The sequence below is a fragment of the Balaenoptera ricei genome, chromosome 3 (genome assembly GCF_028023285.1).
Source record: "Balaenoptera ricei isolate mBalRic1 chromosome 3, mBalRic1.hap2, whole genome shotgun sequence".
In the NCBI taxonomy this organism is placed as follows: Eukaryota; Metazoa; Chordata; class Mammalia; order Artiodactyla; family Balaenopteridae; genus Balaenoptera; species Balaenoptera ricei.
The window spans coordinates 58,690,956-58,711,019 of NC_082641.1; positions in this window are offsets into that span (position 1 = coordinate 58,690,956).

A 20,064-nucleotide genomic window follows, 5' to 3' on the forward strand; every position below is an offset into this window, starting at 1 on the left:
AAGGACTTAGAGCAGTACCTGCTACATGACTGGCCTCACTCAGTTATGGTTGTGTAGTTATGGATATGCGGTGGGCAACCATAGGCTCTCAGAGATGTCTGAGGGTCCCTCCCTGTGCTCTGGCACCCACTCACGGCCCACTGGCTGCCAACTGTCAGCTGGGGGCGGAGGAAATCGGACCAGGCATCCTCCCTTCTCATGGGCCTTCTGGTCAGCCCACTGCAGACAGGTGGTTCCCTGAGGCACTGCAACCTCTTTGAAGGGACTCAATTAGTACCTGCATCAGGGCTGGGCAAGAAACTCTCCCCAGCAGAGTCATCTGATGAATGCTCCTGGGGCTTCAAGTGGCAGTGGGGATAGTTGCTGCCAGGCCCCAGCCCAAGACACATGAGCTACACGTACTGAACCCCACCCCTCCTTGTGACGGGGGTGTGGAGGCCTCAGTGGTTACTGTGTGGGAGTGGAGAGGTGGGGCAGTGTCCTGGGCACCAGGGAGCAGGAGAGTGGGTGGGTGAGAACCCACTGATGGGGAGGTAGGGAGAAGGTGAGAGGCAGAAAGATGTTTGAGCTCATTCTCTAAGACCCTGGTGCATGCTTCCTTGTCTCATTGGACTTCACTTACTAAATGCAAAGATAAAATTATAAAGAATCTTGAAGGAATGCAGATTGTTAAACCCCAAGTACAGCGCTCTTCTGAGCATGGGACCCTGTACAACGGTACTAATGACATACCAATAAACCAGCCCTTGGTGTAACACCTGAGGCAGAGTCAGGAGCTGAAAAATGTGAACTATTAGTATTATCATCATTAACTTGGTGGTCTGTATGGGACAGAATATACCTTACATATTTCAGGCATGTTTATGGATGTGGATAAGTCGGTGTCTAGGAAAGCAAAACTAAAAAGACCACTCGGTCCTAGGAGGGTTGTGATTCTTGGCTTCCCAGCAAGCTGTTGACCAAGGCCAGCACTGGATTTATGACTTCTCCCTGACCCGGCAGCCAGTCAGTGGGGTACCTGCAATGATTTTAGTCTGATTTGGAAATGCCAGGGAAGCTTCATCTATTTTAGGTAGAGAAAAATGAGTTTTCCAAAGTCGACTGCTCAAGGCAATTCGACCTCAGCTCCCTCTTGAAAAGCAGTGATAGGTTGAAGGTCTAGCCGTCATGGGATTGAGCAAAGCCTTTTTTGTTTTCTCTCGTTTATACCTGTAGCCTCCTTCGGCATTGCTGGGTGAGGTGACTTTGAACTGCTAATCTATAAAGCAAACATAGCCTCTGGGAAGAACCACCTTGGCAGTAAGTGTCAATCAAACTTTTGCTGGAAGCAAGTGAGCCCAGGTGAGGTGCCAGCATGCACCCTAAAAACCTCCAGACTTTGAGGGCCTGGCTTGAAGGACTCAGGCTTTCCACAAGCCTGTGCAAGAGTTCACACACTTTCCAAGCACGTCTTCTTACATGTGCTTAGACAATGTGCATTACTCAAGCAGCAGCTCTCTTTCGCAGGCTTGAGCCCTTCTTTCTGTGCACACAGATACCCACTCACTGTTGTGACTATGCTGGGTATGTTTGTTTGCACAGGCTTTTTGAATGTTTGGCCGGGATATAAAGTGACTCCTATCATTCAGACAGAAGGATGGTCTTCCATATCCAGAAATCAGGCAGGCAAAAAAGGAAGCTGTCAAAGAAGAAAATCTGTGAAACACCAAGAATTCCCCTTCGAAGATACATGGGACAGGGTATCAAATGGGAGAGAATACCTGTTGTTTCCCACCCAATAATTCACTGAAAAATAATTTTCTGTCCTTGTAAACTCCCTCTTTTGAGAGAGTTGACATTTTCATGGTTAAGTTCCATGACAAATCCCCCTTATGACCAAAGGAGGCAAAAAAATTCTGGTCTGCAAAACAGCGAGTGTAAAAAGATGCACAAGTCATTCTGTAATATTCTGAACTGAACAAGAGCTAACCATCATATCTATAATTGAGCAAGGCCAGTTATGTGCCAGGTACTGCTCTAAGTCCTTTATATCAGCGGTCCCCAACCTTTTTGGCACCAGGGACCAGTTTCATGGAAGACAATTTTTCCACGGACTGGGGGTGGGGGGAAGGTTTCAGGATGATTCAAGCGCATTGCATTTATTGTGCACTTTATTTCTATTATTATTACATTGTAATATATAATGAAATAATGATACAACTCACCATAATGCTGACAGGAGGCAGAGCTCAGGCAGTAATGCGAGCGATGGGGAGCAGCTATAAATACAGATAAAGCTTCGCTCGCTCGCCCGGCACTCACCTCCTGCTGTGTGGCCCAGTTCCTAGCAGGCCACGGACCGGTACTGGGGGTTGGGGACCCCTGCTTTATGTGAGTTAACCTTACAACCAGATGAAGAAACTAGCTTAGAGTAACTTGCCCAAGGTAATGGCAGAGCAAAGATTCAAAGCCTCCAGTCTGTCTTCAGAGTACACCCTCTTAGCTACTAGGCCCAAGTTCAAATTCTAGGATAGTGAAGAAGTTTCATTTAAAAACTAGCCTGAAGGAAGTATTTCTAAGCTTAACCACTATGACATAGGAATTATGCTTTGCTGGTCTTTTTACAACAGAGTTTGTTATTCTTATATATCGAATCCATTATTCACATAATGGTCACTCGTTATAAAGTTAAGAAATAACAAAAACAAAACACTGTATACAAATGAATTTGCAGCAAAAGCTTAAGGCAGGATGTACAAATGTTTGCCCTCATCTCAGGAGCACCACTGGATGATGCTGAACCATTTGATGGAGCAAAAGGGCTTAGGCCCACCGATCATTCTAACTGCTTCATTAAGAACAGACTGCAGAGAATGTGGAAGGTGAAAGACCAATTAAGAGATGATTATAATAATTCAGTAAGGAGATGATTCTGGCTTGGACCAACGTGGCAGCACTGGAGATGGTGAGAAATGGTTGAATTCCAGATATATTTTTACATTAAAGCCAGTAGGGTTATTTGAAGGATTGAAGTGGGGGTATAAAATTAAAAGAGAAATCCCAAATGACTCCCAGATTTGGGACCTGAGCAATGAGGAGGCTGAAGTTGCCATTGACTGAGGAGAAAACCATGGAAGGGGTAGGCTTTGAAAGGGACTCTCAGGAGTTCAGGGTTGAATATATTAACGCTGAGTTGCCTATTTTAGCCAACCAAATGAGGAGGTAAGTTAGGCAGTTAGACACATAACTCTGGAGGTCAGGGGAGAAGCCCTGCCTGAAGATATAAAATTTGGTACTTTTGGGCATGTAGAAATACTTGAAACTGAAAGTGCGTGCTATCATCACTAAAGTGAATAATGATAGAAAGCTTAGGCCGTGCTACTCAGAATAGGATGCACTGATCAACATCAGCATCACCTTGTTAGATATGCGAGTTCTCAGGCCCACCTGCACCTATTGAATCAGAAACTCCTGGGGTGGGGTCCTTCACTGCAGTTTTGTTTTTTTTTTAATAAATTTATTTTATTTACTTATTTTTGGCTGCATTGGGTCTTCGTTGCTGCACACGGACTTTCTCTAGTTGCGGTGAGCGGGGGCTACTCTTCATTGCGGTGCGTGGGCTTCTCATTGTGGTGGCTTCTCTGGTTGCAGAACGTGGGCTCTAGGCATGCGGGCTTCAGTAGTTGTGGCACGTGGGCTCAGTAGTTGTGGCGCACGGGCTTAGTTGCTCTGCAGCATGTGGGATCTTCCCGGACCACGGCTTGAACCCGTGTCCCCTGCATTGGCAGGTGGATTCTTAACCACTGCACCACCAGGGAAGCCCCCACTGCAGGGTTTAACAAGCCCTCCAGGTGATTCTTCTGCCTATTAAGTGTGGAGAACTGCAGAGTTAGCAATTAGGGAGCTAGAAGGAATCTGATGAGAACCAGCCAGCAAGGAGAAGGAAAAGCAGAGTTTGTGGAGTTTTGGAAACATGCAGAAGAGAGCGGCCCACAGCATCACGTGCTCCTGTGCACCGTCCAGTGGGTTCAACAATGCGAGGCCGCTGGTGACGTCCGCTGGTGACGTTTTGGGGGAGTTGTGTGTGGACACAAGCCTGACTGGATGACTCCATGGAGTTAAAGAGGGTGCGTGTGGGGACGGGTGGGGGGGGGGGGACTGGAGACCTTGGAAACAGGTCTTTGGAGGAGTTTTGCCTCAAAGGGTAAGGAAAGCAATGGGCAGTGTCTGGGGAGCAGAAGTGGAGTTAAGAAAGAGATTTCTGTGTTTGTTTTTAAGAAGGGAGCTATAATCGTATATTTTCATGATGTTGGAACCGATCAGGTACAGAGGCGGAAAGTGAGAATTCGGGCGAGAAGGGGAGGTTTGGAGGAGCAGTGTCTCAGAGTAGGTGGGGAGGATGGGCCGAGGGGCGCGACGGCGGGTCGGTGCAGCCGTGCACGCGCGCTTCCTGCGCAGGGACCCGTGGAAGGAGGGTTACAGGGGCGGGACACTGGGAGGTGCAGGGGACGCAATGCCGAGAGTCTCGGAAGTTCTCTTCTGCTTGCTTCCGTTTGCTCGGCTGTCACCTGCGGGTGAGGATGGTGGAGGAGTGTATTCATTTCATAGAGGGGGAGAATGACAGGACTGGGGAAAACGGTATAACCGCCAGGCAGCACGAAAGGCCCGCTCAGGCCATTCGGTTTCCATAGACTTAGCCATGATCAAAGTGGTCATTTTTTTTTCAAAGAAGGCGCTCTGAAAAAATTGAAACCGGTGCACTCTACCGGGCGCACGCACACAGACACACAAAATCCTACCCACGGAATCATATACAGAAGAGGGAAGAAACATCAGAATGCCACTGTGGAAAAATACTGACCATTGGAAACAAAAAATGGGCTCTGAATTGCCATAACATAGGAAAAGAGGAAGGTCACTGGCCCAAAGGATGGCCTGAAAGGGGGCATTTGAGCATGTTCCCTAGATAGACATGAGGTAGGGGAATGAGGAGGTTGGGGTCTGTCCTCCTTGTCATCCACGCCCTCCCCAGGGGAGGGTACCAGAGACCAAGGCAGAGGGGAGAACTTAAGCATGTGTTCTGGGGCATAACGTGGGTGTGAAGAGGGAGGTGGAGGTACAGACAGGGGTAGCACAGGCGAAAGGCGGTCAGGATGTAGAAGAAGGAGTGGGACAATGGGTGTGATTGGAGGAGATACAGAATGGGGGCCTGGGCTCCGGCAGCAAATGCGTCCATCTGAGCCCTGGCTTCCCCTTTCCGAGCTGTGTAACTTGGGCAAGTTACTCAATTTCTCTGAGTCTCATTTTTCTCCTCTAAAATATGGTACCACGACAAGTAAAACACCTAGCAGAAAGCATGGCATATACTAAGTACTCAGTAAATGCTAATTCCTATTATTATGGAGCAACAGGATTAAGGATGGACAAAAAAAGGAGATGTAAAGAGAAAATATAAATATATTGAATAAATACATTTTAAAATATAAAACATATAGGGGGAAGTCAAGGGAAGGAAAAGAGAGAGAATTGGTGTGAGGAGGAAAAGTAAAATAGAAGAGAAAATGAGAAAGAGGAAATAATAGAAGTAAATAAGGAGGAGAGGAAAAGAATTATGGAGACAGTGAAAATGAGAAACATACCAATAAGAAAGTAGAGGGAGAAAAAAAGGATCAAAACGCTCTTTGTGCAGGATGAGGTCATTTCATACTGACATTAACAAGATTCTACAAGTCCCTTTCTGATGGGGAGAGGTGTAAACAGTTATCCAACTCATCCAAAGCCCTTGAGCAAATCAGCCATGCCACCAGACGGCACGTTACCAGGAATCTGAGAGGGATGTGCTTGCTGGTTCCTTCTCTGGGTTCCTCTAAAAACCAAATAGGCAGGCTGGTGCTCTGAACTGAAGGGGCCCTAGGAGGCCTTGGACAGAAGGGTTTTCCAACCTCAGCACCTTGGCCCCAATTACTTCTTTACATGAACTGTGTGCCGCTTAGAAACTTTCTAAAGCTCTTAATAACATACTAGACATGTAAACATTTTCTCTTTCTTCAACCTTTCTGAACCTTTCTGAGCTTCATATCCCTTTTGAACCCTCATTCCAGGGAGTGGCAAAATCCAAATCTCAGGCAATACAGGTTTCCTGTCCCCCTGTCCCGGGATTGTGTCTAAGTCCCAGGTGATCGCAGTTCTAAGGCCTTGGGGGATGGAGAAGTGAGTCTGGGTCCTCTTTTCAGGCTGACATTCTCTGAGATGTATGCTGTCCCATCCAAACATCTGACATCCATCCAGACAGTTCACTTCTCAGCCATTTCCTGCTCCTGGACATATGTGGCTGTTGTCCCACAATATTGGGGGCCTAAGAGTTGGTGGGGCTGCTCGAGGCCCTTCATAATTTCCTTTGCTTTCCCTGTGCTTTCCCAGGGACCAGGGCACAGGCCCCATGTCCACTGAGATCCTCAAACTCAGCTGGGACTTGATCAGTGGTGAGGAAGGGACCCCACAGTGACCCACTGGATTGGTATCTTCCTTCCCTCCATCTGGGCCACTTTCCCTAGTCTTAGGAATAAGGGGTGGCGCTGGAGGGAATAGAAAATAGCTCTAATTAATTACATATTCATCCAAATCTTTTGTCTGTGTCCTGGACGTAGGCTTCTGAGAGGGAGAAGTCAGGAGTTTGGTGCCTTTGTCATCCTTGCTTGGGCAGCCGAGAGGCACCAGAGACAGGGTGCCTAGGTGCTCAAGCATTGCAGAGATGGGTGTGTGTGGGGAAGCCAGGAGAGACGACAATTACCTCAAAATTATCTGCCCCGCAGGGCATGATTAAAAATTAATTCTAAAGCTATTTCACCCTGAGTGATAAAAACCAGCACGCTGCCCCGTGTGCGATGGTATTTGCACTGGGGTGACCACACGTGGGTGGTAAGGAGCCCACAGGCCCTGGAGGGCAGCAGGATGGTCCTGACGGCAGGAGTCTGAGGCAGGAGACCCAAGCATGGAGTGCAACGTGCTCTCATATGAGTCCTGGAGTCTTGCTCAGAGCACATTTTCTAGTCCTGGGGAAATTTGCTTGTATGTTTCCACGTGATGCGGTCTACCTGGGAGGCCCCATCCCACTTGGCACTGTCCCACTTCAAAGGGGCCCTGCTTGGAAACCTCATTTCTCTTACAGCAGATGCTGAATTTCAGTCCAGATGCCTTAGACATTTTTGCAGTGTGTGTGTGTGGTGCTCTGGCTGGGGTGGAAACAGAGCCAAAAGTGTCGAGAGCGTGCCTGAAGGCCCCTACACCATGCCTGGCTCTTCGAACGTGTTTGTTTTCTCCTAGAAACTTGGCTTGTGGCAGCCAGGTTACCAAAGTGGGGTGTGGTAAAATTGTTTCTGGATCCCCCTTAGTTTTCCAGGGGTTACACTCCTGAGGATCTTAGCGGGGCTCTTCTTTGGGGTGGCTTTGTTGGCAACAGCAATTCCAAACTTTCATCAGCATAAGAATCAGCAGGGGAGTTGATCACTAATGCAGATTCCCAAGCCTCACCCCAAGATCCAGGGTGCAGCCCAAGAATCAGCATTTTTAGTAAGCCCCCCACGTGATTCTGATACAGGTATTCTCAGATCGCACGCTGAGAAACACCGTGATGGGGCCTCTCTGGTGGCCTTTCATGAGGCCAGTGGTAAGGACCCCTGGGTTTTGTGAAAATAAGCAGAAACCTCAACTAAACTAAAGTTGGGAGGTCAGAAGGGGGAGCTCTCATGCCCTGTGACTATAGCGGAACCCAGCAGGAAGAAGAAAGACTTCCCCTTCTTGCCTGGCAAGAGCTCAGCCAATGAGAGACTGTCACAACTCAGCCAGTGAAAAGCCACTATTCTTCTAACTCTCAGTTCCTCCAATGGACTCTGTTTACTAGCCCTCCCAGCTTCCTTTCCCCTCTATATAAGAGCCCTCTCCTTGCGGCATGGGGACTTGCGGGGCTCGCCATGGTTACAGACCCTGAATTGCCATTCTTTGCTGATCCTTAATAAACCCATTTTGCTGTAGAAACAACTGGCCGTCTATTTGTCAATAGTTTTGTATCTAGCCACCTGGCTGTCGCCCTCCTATAGTTAATTCCTAAGCCCAGAACCCACCTATTCTTGTTACTAAACAGGCAGGTGAATACAGATGCCTCCTATACCTGCCCACCCCTTCCCGGTTAACAGAAAACAGCTCCTGGGTAATTGTGAACAGCATGTGTCCATGAGACCTCTGGAAACAGGTGTCTGGGAGCTGACGTAAATAAACAATGAAAAAGAACTTCCAGGCTTGCTTTTACAACTCTGAAGCCCTTACTGGTCAATCTCACACAAGTTCAGATTTGCTCATAGACTGCCTTGCCTGTTTGTTGTTTCTTGTGTTTTTGTCTCTCTCCCAAAGTATAACTTCTTGGGAAGAGCGCACAATCATATTTTTTTCTCCTACTTACCCCACAGCATCTGCTATATAATTGGTATTCAACATAGGAGAAGAGTTTCTAATTTATAACCAGGTTGCTTCCAAAAGTTCATTCTTCAGTCAGATATTTGGATCTTGTTTCCCATTAGAAGAATGTTATAAAAGGTAATTATGTTCCCAGAGCAGCCCCTAAATGTTTATTTAACTAGCAATGTAGCTGAACTCTAGTTCCAATAGTATTACAGAACCTAAAATCATCTATAATACTGCTTTTATGGAAAAATGTGTTCCAGATTCCAGTGGGAGATGCCAGAACTCATTTTTCTGGCTACAGTTCCCGAACAAGACTTGACCCATCTGCAGTTAGGACTTGCACACACACACACTGGACTGGCTTTCTTGATGGGGTTCCAGAGGCGGGGAAGGGATGGCACAAATTCCCGTTGGGAAACTGGAAAGGGCAAGGGGTGCTCGTGTCAGAAATGCTTCCAGTAGGCTTGACTGAGTCAGGAGGAGGGATCTGGAAGAAGGTGGAGTTCAAGGCTGTGGGGTTGAGGAGTGGTCCTCACGGGAGGCTGGAGGGACCCAGAGGGCACTGACTCCCTCGGCTGCGGTAGCTGAGGCTGTCACGGCAACCACCGCAGTAGCAGCACAAAATGTGGTGGCCACGTTGGCCAGGGTCCCAGCTCAAGCCTGTAGATGTGCTGGGGGAGGTCGTGGTGTTTGGTTATTTATTGCTAAGTACGAACCACCTCAAAATGTAGTGGCTTAAAACAACAACCATATCATTTGCTCCTGATTCCATCTGGGCTTGCCTGTGGTCCTTGTGTGGCTTCATTCAGCTGGCAGGGACGCTGGGATCTGGTCTTTGCTGGATGCTGAGACTACTGGACTCCTTCTCAGGTTTCAGGGAGTCTCAGGGCTTTTCTTTCTCGACGTGGGCTCTCCACGGAATCTCTGCACATGGTTTCTCTGGCAGAGTGGCTGGACTTCTTCCATGGCAGGTCGAGATGGTCAAGAAGCAAAAACAGAAACTTCCAGGCCTTCTTAAAACTAGTCTGGCCGCTGGCACAGCTTCACTTTGGTTAAAGCCATCACAGGGCAGCCCAGATTCACGGGAGGGGAGTACACAAAGGCATGAGTTCCAGGAGGCACGCTTTGCTGTGGGCAGTTAACGCAACAGACTGCCGTGGTCGGTGCTGTCCCATGTGTGAGAGGCTCCCAAACCAAGAGCATTTTAGCTAAAGCTTCTCCATTACAATCACCACAGCCGCATTGCTGGCATTCCTAGAAGGAGCCTCGAAACAGTTTTCTCTACTTATATCTTTTCATGTCTAAAAGATAGATATTTGGCTGTAAAAATCCATCCTGTCACTTTGTCCTTCACATCTTCTCAGCCCCCTTTCTCCTTTCATAGACACAGCTACCTACTTTATATAGGCAGTGCTCTCAGACTTAATGTCAACACACCTCGGTCAGTTACAGTGGATTCTGATGTACATCCAGAAAATAGAACATAAAGCCCCAAAGTTTGCAAATGGCTGATTTTTAAATCGCAGATTCAAGGTCAACTGAAGCAGATTCAAGGTTGGCCCTATAATAATGTTCCTGTTAGATTCATGCACGTACCTGAGGGAGAGAGAAAGAGGTAGAGTTGGTGTTAGTGCTTTGGGAATTATGTATAACCCTAGCAGAAACAGACCTAGCTGCTTCCCCAGTTTCTCTTCTTCAGGTAAAACTTCTGTTTTATTTGGGGTGGCAATATGCCCAGCCTCTCTTCCAGCAAAGTATGGCCAAAGGACTAAGTTCTGGCTAATGAAATAGAAGGGAAAATAGTGCCTGGGACTTCCAGAAAGGTTGCTTAAAGGGAGCTGACTTAGCTGAGAGGGAACCCTTGGGTCCTACTTTGGATTCCTTCTTCCTCTTGTCTGCATTGTGGATGCAATGGTTGGATCTCCAGCAGCCATTTGGGATCATGAGGTGACCTTAGACTAGAAGCCACACTTCAGGATGGTAGAGTGTAAAGACAGATGAACCCTGGGTTAGTGATGACCATGGAGCTTTATTCCAGCCCTGAACTCTAGAAATAGACATAGAGATCTAGATCAAGACGGAGACAGAGAGGTTCTTGTTTAAGCCATTGTTATTTGGTGTTTCCTGATATAAATTAATGTTATCTTATGTACCTGGTCATAGCCCATTATGAGTGCCATCTGTTAGATGTATTGCATCAGAAAAATGATTAAGAACCACTTGTCAAGGCCATAGGGAATTCTCACCTGGACCATTTCCCAATCTCTCTCTGTGTTCGTTAGCTCTCTTGTCTAATTAATCCTTAGTGGATTGAGTAAGTGTTGCCTCTTTGGGCTCTAATGGTCCCTGGCAACCACTGATCTTTTTCCTGTTTGCATAGGTTGGCTTTTCTACCATGTCATAAAATTGGAATCGTACAGTATGAAGCCTTTTCAGATTGGCTTCTTTCACTTAGTAACATACATTTAATATACATGTCTTTTCATGGATTGATAGCTTATTTCCTTTTAGCACTAAATAGTATTCCATTGTCCATCCAATAAGGGTATACCACAGCTTACTTATCCATTTACCTACTGAAGGACATCTTGGTTTCTTTTAAGTTTTAGCAATTAAGAATAAAGCTGCTTCAAATATCTATGTGCAGGCTTTTTGTGTGGACAGAAGTTTTCAACTACTTTGGGTAAATACTAAATAACTTGATTGCTGGATTGTATGGTAAAAGTATATTTAGTTTTGTAAGAATCTGCCAAACCTTCTTCCAAAGTAGCTGTACAATTTTGCAATCCCACCAGCAATGAATGAGTGTTTCTGTTGCTCTGCCTGCTCTCCAACATTTAATGTTGTTGTTGGTCCAGATTTTGGCCATTCTAATAGGTATGTAGTTGTTTCACATTGTTGCATTTCCCTGATGACATATGTGGAGCATCTTTTCCTATGCTTATTTGTCATCTGCATATCTTCTTTGGTGAGATGTCTGTTAAGGTCTCTGACCCATTTTTTAATTGGGTTGTTTTAAACAACCCAATTACAACCCCAATTAACTCAACAATATTGAGTTTTAAAGGTTCTTTGTGTATTTTGGATAACAACCTTTTATCAGATGTGTCCTTTGCAAATATTTTCTCCCTGTCTATAGCTTGTCTTTTCATTCTCTTGATATTGTCTTTCACAGAGCAGAAGTTTTTAATTTAATGACATCCAGCTTATCAATTATTTCTTTCATGGATTGTGCTTTGGTGATGTATCTAAAAAGTTATCACCATATCCAAGGTCATCTAGGTTTTCTCCTCTGCTAACTTCTAGGAGTTTTATAGTTTTTGCATTTTACATTTAGGTGTATGATCCATTTTGAGTTAATTTTGGAGAAGGGTGTGAAGTCTAAGCCTAGATTCACATTTTTGTATGTGGTTGTTCAGTTGTTCCAGCATCATTTGTTGAAGAGACACTGTTTTGTTGTATCTGTATTTCCCTGTATCTATCCCCATTGATTAGCACAGTGCCTGATAGAGAATATACATTTAATATTTGCTGAATGAATAAACGAAACTCCAAACTTTCCCTGAGGCTGTGTGCTGAGTCTGAAATGCCTTTTTCCTTTCCTGTTTACCATTCCATCTCTCTGCTGTACAGCTTGTGTTCACCAACCCCAGGGATGAGCCAGATAAGTTTGGTGGCCAAATTCCTGTTAGAACATATGAGCAATACTTGCTGAATGAGTGATGTGTTTGTTTCACGTCTAAGGCATTGTTTCACTTGGACTCTGTAAGAGGAAGGGGCAGAGTCTCACCAGAGGGGGAGGGGTAATTTGCTGCAATTGGCCATTCTCCTAAGGCACGCAGAGGTGGGCATACAACTTGAATCAGGGCAGGGGGAGGTGGGATGGAGGTGACTAGAAGAGATGGCTACTCAAGCAACTGGAAAAGAGGGATCTTGTCTCGCCATGGAGGAGACAGGGGATGGGGAGGCTGTTCCCAGAAAGCAGGAAATCAGATGGCAGCCTCTCTATGAACATATGAGCCAAGAAGCAAGAAAACTATTTGGGTAGTGATTAAATCTATGGCTCATCCAGGTAGGCATCTGTGACGGGGCCATTCACCTGGCTTCTCCCTTCTTCATTCATATCTTCGCTGTAGTAGTTAAGGGATGGCTTAACCTTGGTGTCTCTTTATGTTTATTCCTATAATAGGATTTTCCCTTCTTTTGTTTATGGTTAAGACATTTCATTTCAGGTTTTTGAATTATGAATGTAGATACCCACTGTAACAATTCAAATAGTAAAACTGATAGTCCCTCACCCCTGTTTTATTTTTTTTTTAACTTGGGACTTTATGATAAAAAGACTTGAGAGTGACTGGACCCATACTCCAAAGTACAAGCCAATGTAATTTAGATATTATGCAATTAATGAAAAGGTACCGCCCGAGTCCTATATCTGTCCCGAATCTTTTCTTACTGAGGCCAGAGGCAACTTTTAACCCATGTGGCTAAGGGAACCATCTTTGTGTAGGTCTAGTCTGGAACCTCTTAGACGTTCCATGGTGATCTTGTCTTGAGCAATCTTGTCTGTGTGGAATGTCTGCTTCTTGTTCCAGTGTCCTCATAATTAAATTTTACTTTTGGCTTATAATTTGTCAAAATGCAGGTTTTGAGGACTATGTCTTTTTAAATTGATTATACAGAAGATTCTGCTTCTTTCTAATATGTTCTGCAAAATATTGACTGTCACTCAGGGATATAGTGGCTCTCTGTTTCTCAAACTCAAGGGCTCATGGTTATTTTACAAAAATCAGCATCCTCTGCACTGGTACCATTTTGAAGCCCTGCCCACCGGAGAAGCCTTTAAATACTCATTGGTTGGAAAGATGCTCTCCCTAATGGAACTTTGAACTAAAGAGGGAGCAATACATCCCTGAGGGCCAGCCTGGTGGGGAAGAAAGTGGAACACATGGGCCACCTTCCTCCCCATAAAGAGGGTCTCAATGAAGTGTTAAGACCAGGAATGTGCACGCACGTGTGTGTGTGTTTGCGTGTATTAGTTCTAAAGAGATTGTTCATTTGGAAGCTTATAATACCTACCACTGCTCCTTATACCACAACATGTACGAGTTTTGCTTGTTCATAATGTTAATATTTTTATAGATGTTTGTTTATGTTTGTGTCCAAATATGGTTTGCCTGCTAGTATATATTTCTCTACTGCCCATCTTTATGAGTGCTATCTCAAGTTTTAAGCTGTTAGAAATAAAACTGTTTCTATACCGCTAATCTGCCTGTTATATAGCACAGAGCTTCCTATAAACAGGGTGTTTAAAAATGAATTTCAATGATGATGATAACTTATCAGCAACTTCAGTGACAGATACGGAGATGGCTTTTGAGCAAGAGTAGAGGTTTCAATATGGCTTCATGGCTGGGGTTTCTTCCTTCAGGAGGTGTAGGCATTTTGGAAACAGACAAAAGAACAATGTTAAAAAAAAAAAAAAAAAATGTGGCCACACTTTGCAAAGGATCAGTTGAACCAGAAGAGAACATAAGCATCTCATGCTGACTGGTGATGCTGCCGCTGAAGACAGAGATCTCAGTTTTTTCCTTGGAGGGACCCGGACGTTTCTTGGAGATAACGCACATCTGGATAGGCTGCGAGCTAGTCATGTAAATAAGAACTAGCCCCGTGCTCCTGTCCAAAACGAAATCTAAAGAGGCTGGTTGAGATTTGCTGAGCAGGTCTTAAAGAAGCTGAACATCATCTGTCTTTCCTTGTGCTTACCTTTGTTGTTTATTTGATTTCTTTTCATAGGAATCTGTATCATCACTCCAACATGTGCAAAAAAACCAGCCCTCGGGTCTAAACATATTTACTTCTCAGCTCTTGTCATACAGTTAGAGCTGGGAAACGAGTGTTGAACGTTATAAATCCCTGTGTGCTAAACGCTGCACCATCAACAGAGGCGTGGCAAAGTCTGGGACTCAGGATGGAGGGGCTTGTTTGGGGCTGTAGCCTCCATGGAGAGGCCCTGGCTACACTTTGAACACTGGCTGTAACCCACAAAAAGACAAAGTAATATTTGCTTTGTGCTTTGTTGCGTGTTAGAAATTATAATTTAGAAATTACTATCAAACATTAAAACACAATTGAAAATCCAACTCTTCCCACGTGTGTGAGAATGTGGACCAGTTTTCTCCATTTTGAGTCTGTCAACTTTTTCGTGTATTTAAAAATACATTTATTTTTAGTTTCTTCACAGCTTGCTTTCAGAGATTAGCTAGCTTTCAGATATCGTTTTCTCCAGGTGGCTTCTAATCTTGCAAACTCTCAGAATAAACTCATCCTGTAGTAATTAAGGCCGTGAGAGGAGATGGTAGCATCTCGTCTTCACCAAGTTGTCAGTTTCTCTAGTAAGAAAACCAGTCTCAAAGGCAGCCCACTCTGTACTATGTTGACCTTTTTGAAGGAGCCAAGATGTTCATCATTGAATTATTATCCCCTGGGACCACTGTTTGACAAAAACGTTTTAAAAAGGAAAATTGGTGTTTTCAGGGTCAGTTCTCCAACCTTAAACATCATTTTTTAGTCAGTATCAAATCCCCTTTAGAGATGGAAGGTGACCTCATCAGCAACCCACTGAGATTTAAGCTCAGCATATTCTTCCAGAAAATATGGATCTTGCTCTTGGCTTTCTAGCAGTGATCTAATTCTGATGGCTGTATTAAAACACACACACACACACACACACACACACACACACACACACACAAAGGATTGGAAGAGCCTTGTTTCATGTTGGGAAAGCACTTCAGTTTAGGGCCATGCACTTAATCAAAATGCTCTGTCTTGGTACAGGGATTACAGGTTTAATTTCAAAGAGATATCTGAAGAGCCCCACTGATTATCTGGGAAACTTCCAGACATGTTCTGCTATTGGTAAAAACATGACAGTGCAGCCTCTTGATAACTCTGGTCCTGGGGGACAAGAATAAGGTCCATGCTTCAGAGTCAGATTCTAGATCTGTGGTTCTCATACTTGAACGTGCACCTGAATCACCTGGAGGCCTTGTTAAAACATAAACTGTGGGCTCCACCCTTGGAGTTTCTTGGAGTAGATCTGGGGTGGGGCCTGAGAATATGAGTTTCTCCCAAGTTCCAAGGCGTTGCTGATGCTGACCACACTTTGAGAACCACTGACCTAGAGCTTGGGCCGGTGATGCCCATCAGTGGTTAAAGGAAGTCAACTGGGAGATGTCAGAGCCTGGAATTAGATGCACCAAGGGATCAAGGAGACACAACTTGACAGGGCAAGTCAGGTAGCAAAAATGAATGGGGAATCTGGAAAGAAGATGAACAAGCACTGAGATATCACATCTGCTAAGGCAGCTCACACCAGTGATGAGGAAACCTGAAGGAAGAGGTTCTCGGTAGGCCAATGGGGGTTTAGCAGAGAGATAGGAGACCTCAAGGCTCAGGTCACCTAGCTTGGGGTAAGGAAAGGTCTCCAAGTCCAAGGGGACAATGGTAACAACAGTGCTGGGGCCTAGTCCTCAGAGACTTGGAGAAACCCAACAGATTACCAGAAAAGAATTCAATGTAATGTTTAGGACAACTCTTGCTGATGTAATAAATCTCTGAGTCACAGCGATGCAACTCGTAAGAGTTTATCTATTATTGCTCTCCTACACGTCAAACCAAGTATTCTTAATTGGTAGGCAGCTCCCCTCCAAGCAGTGACTCAGTGATCCAGGCACTGTCCAACTTGTGGCTCTGCCATCATCAAACATGACTTTTAAGGTCACTGATGAGAGGGGAAAGCATAGAGAATCACACACGGGAGGCTTGTAATGGGCAAGACCTGAAAGGGACTCATGGCTTCTGCCTAAGATCCACTGGTCAGGAATTGATCACATGGCCACATTAACTCAGCAAATCTAGCTGTGTATCCAGCTAGCTATGTGTCCAGGAGGAAGAAGAAACAGGTATGGTGGCCAGTTAGCCAGTCTCTGCCACACTCAGGTACAGGGGAGCAAGCAGAATTATGGTTATTATAATTCAGTCATGTAAAGGATGTTCTCCACCAACCAATGTAATGCCACTGAATGTTCTAGCTGGGGGCCTTAGCTCATTCAGTCTGTCTCATCTCTGAACTGGTCCTGCAGGTGGGGGGCAAAGAGGAACGCAGAGGCTGCCAGCCAGACAGGACCTAGAGACCAGCCATGAATTACCGGCTTTTACTGAATATACTTGAGGGACGCTGTGGTCTCTGAACTCAAACCTCTCTCATCTAAAAACATCGTATCAAGAAACATAGTCGTGTTCTGCAGCTACCAAAGAAGATAAATGCTTTATCCATATTATATCTTTTGAATGAACCCATCCAAAATTTCCTGGAGAGACCAGTTCGTGTTCCAAATGTGAGTGCACATTTCTTGCTTTGGATGTATTCTTAGAATTTGGTCGTACTGTGTGGAAATATTAATTGAGCAAGCCTACCACTGACCGTCCCCTGTTTAGCACATTTAGGGAAGATGGTCAAGGATGACCCAATTTCAGATGAGAGGTTTTTAATGGACTGAAGGATGGCGGACTGTTCACTTTGGGAAAATGAAGACAGGGTGGGAATACAACCACACACAAAAATTCTGGAAGTATCTGATCTGGGAAAAAGACTGGGAAGTGTCCCAATTCCCCTTCTCATCACTGCTGGGGAGAAAGAGCCCTCTCCCTACTTCTTTAATTTGCCTTACCCCAAAAGCATGTAACCCCCAGAATTATTCTATAAGGATTTTAAAAAATGTTCAGCCATTTAAAAAATATCACTCAATTGAAATAACGGAGGGATGATTTGATGCTGGGCATGGCGCAGGATGGAGGTATGATCTGTGGGCTGGAGCAACGTGGTCAGGCCTGAGTCCATGGTGAGACCACAGCAGTCTCACTGATAACTCGTGAGTTTTCATTGTTTTTTTAGTTTTAGTTTTAGGTATTTATCATTTGTTGCTATTTATATTTGGGGGGTGAGAGTATTAACTGGCTTAAGGCATTAATATTTTTATTTTATTTAATTAATTAATTTATTTATTTATTTATGGCTGTGTTGGGTCTTCGTTTCCGTGCGAGGGCTTTCTCTAGTTGCGGCAAGTGGGGGCCACTCTTCATCACGGTGAGCAGGCCTCTCACTGTCGCGGCCTCTCTTGTTGCGGAGCACAGGCTCCAGACGCGCAGGCTCAGCAATTGTGGCTCAGGGGCCTAGTCACTCCGTGGCATGTGGGATCTTCCCAGACCAGGGCTTGAACCTGTGTCCCCTGCATTGGCAGGCAGATTCTCAACCACTGCGCCACCAGGGAAGCCCAAGGCATTAATTTATAGTTGTGTAACAATATTACATGAAAACATCTTTGTCAAGTCATAGTGTTCTTTTAAAGTTACGCTATCTTATCACCGGAAATATCCTTTGTAGCAGCTAAGTCAGCCCTCAGTCATCCTGTGTATAGTATTGCAATCTTCTGCAATCCTTCCAAGTGAATAGGGTAAGTGAGAACAGAACCCTTCCGATTTCTCAAAGGAGGGAGATGAGACGGCTCACGAGCACCTAAACCCCTCATGTGAAGAAGTCAGTACATGCTGGAGGATGGTGAGGGTTTAATGTTTGACCAGCATGGTTCTCAACACCAGCTGCACTTTAAAATAATCTGGGGACCTTTAAAAAAGAAACACCAATGCTGGTGGGTCCCCCAGATCAATTAAATCTGAATCTCTGGGGTGAGAACTGGGCACTGGTACTTTCTTATAGCTCTGAGAACCACTGGGCTCGGAGGGTTTCTCACGCCCTTCTTTTGTTCACCTGACTTATGGATGAGAGTGGAAGGGGGAAAACACTCCCAAATAGGGCAAGGAGGGCACCCTGGCAAGCCTTGCTGGGAAGAGAAAGTAGAATGGCTGAAGGGCCATTGGCTTCTTCTGGTCCTACAACAAGGAGCACCTCCACCTAACTGGCCTGTGCACAGGTCCCACCCACTGGTTTGGTTCTCTCTTCTTGTCATGAGGAGCTCAAGGTTCTCAGAATTCCAGAACCCAATTTCGTTCAGTCTTCCCCTGTTTTCTGTAGTCATGGATCACACCCTACCTCCTCTTAGCACGATTATCAAGCTGGGATCACTGGGTCCAGCCCCAGAATTTCGGCTTGATCTTATGCTTGTTGGCATTTATTTATTTATTGACTCCACAAATATTCACTGCTCTAGGCCAGACACTGGCAACTTATTTGGCACCTGGCCTATGCCAGGTAGAGAAGTAACCAGATTTGAGGTTCCACACTGGAGCCCTGAGATTACGGTGCCATCTCTCTCCTGAACCTTGGTGATTATTTCCAATGTCAAAGACTGGCTCCTAGGGTGCAGCCTGCTGATGCACTGTGCCAAGCTCACCTAACTCATCCGTGCTCGAGAAATGGAGGCCGCTATCAACCAACATCATACACAGCCTGATACAGGCTGATACCAACCAATGCTACCCAGGGACTGGAATCTTCGTGAGCTAAGATAATAGCTAGAAAGGTCTTCTTTGACGTTAACACTTTATTCTGGGCCATGATTTCAAAGGAAAGACATTATTTGGTGTAATTTCTGTCATTGAGCCTTTCCTTTGGGCTATGCAGACTGGCTTTTCTCTACCATTTCTGTCGCTGAAGAGGTCTCCATCCAAAAGACATAAATAAATGCGAGTACATTTCGTAGCATACCAGAGGAAAAACAGCTCAAAACGCTCCCTTTGAGTGTACCACAGGACAGTTATTCTATGATTGCAACAGATACCTGCCTTTAAAAATTTCCAGACCAAAGTTGATCCAACCTCATTTTACGTGGGAAATCTCAAGCTTCAATGGGATAATTGTTTAGATAATTATTTGCCCAATATAAATTCTGGCCCTAACTGTATAAGTAGGTGGGATTTTTAAGCCTAAAACCAGGGAAAGTTAGGATAGTCCTACCTTCACAATGAAGAAATGTTTATCTCATGATAAAACTTCAGCCTTAACACCTGCACATCAGAGCATATGGCCCGCTTTGCTTTCCAACACGTGGACCAGTCTCCAAAGTTCTGTGTAAAGGTCAGCAGAAAAAATGAATTCTTGAGAGTGAGCGTCTCTGAGTCGTGCTAACCACCCATCCCTCTAGGCTGTCTGAGCTCTATCTGTATGTCAAGATAAATCACCTGAAAGTTACAGGTCTGGACCACATTAGCTAAACTCCCCAAAGAGATATCTTCACTGAGTTATGATTTAATAAACAGCTTGCCCTTGGTGTTTATTGCAGGTCAGTGGAAGAAACGGCTGTAAGAAAATCATTTCTACATCTTCTATAAGGCACTTTCATTCTATCTTGTCATTTATATAAAAATCAATTCAACAAAAACCCCTAAGAGTTTATTGTCAGGAGAAAACAAGTCTCTACCAAATAACTCACAAGCTTCCCTGGTCAGACACTGAAAACTATAAAACTCAACATCTCTCTCTTTTTCCTCTGATCGCTGTGAGGAAATGTGCTTCTCTCCTCTCCCTTCTAATTTCTAGTCTTTGACCTGTTTTGATCTTATTTTCATGGTTCTAATACATGTGTCTTCTTTTGTAAATGGTTA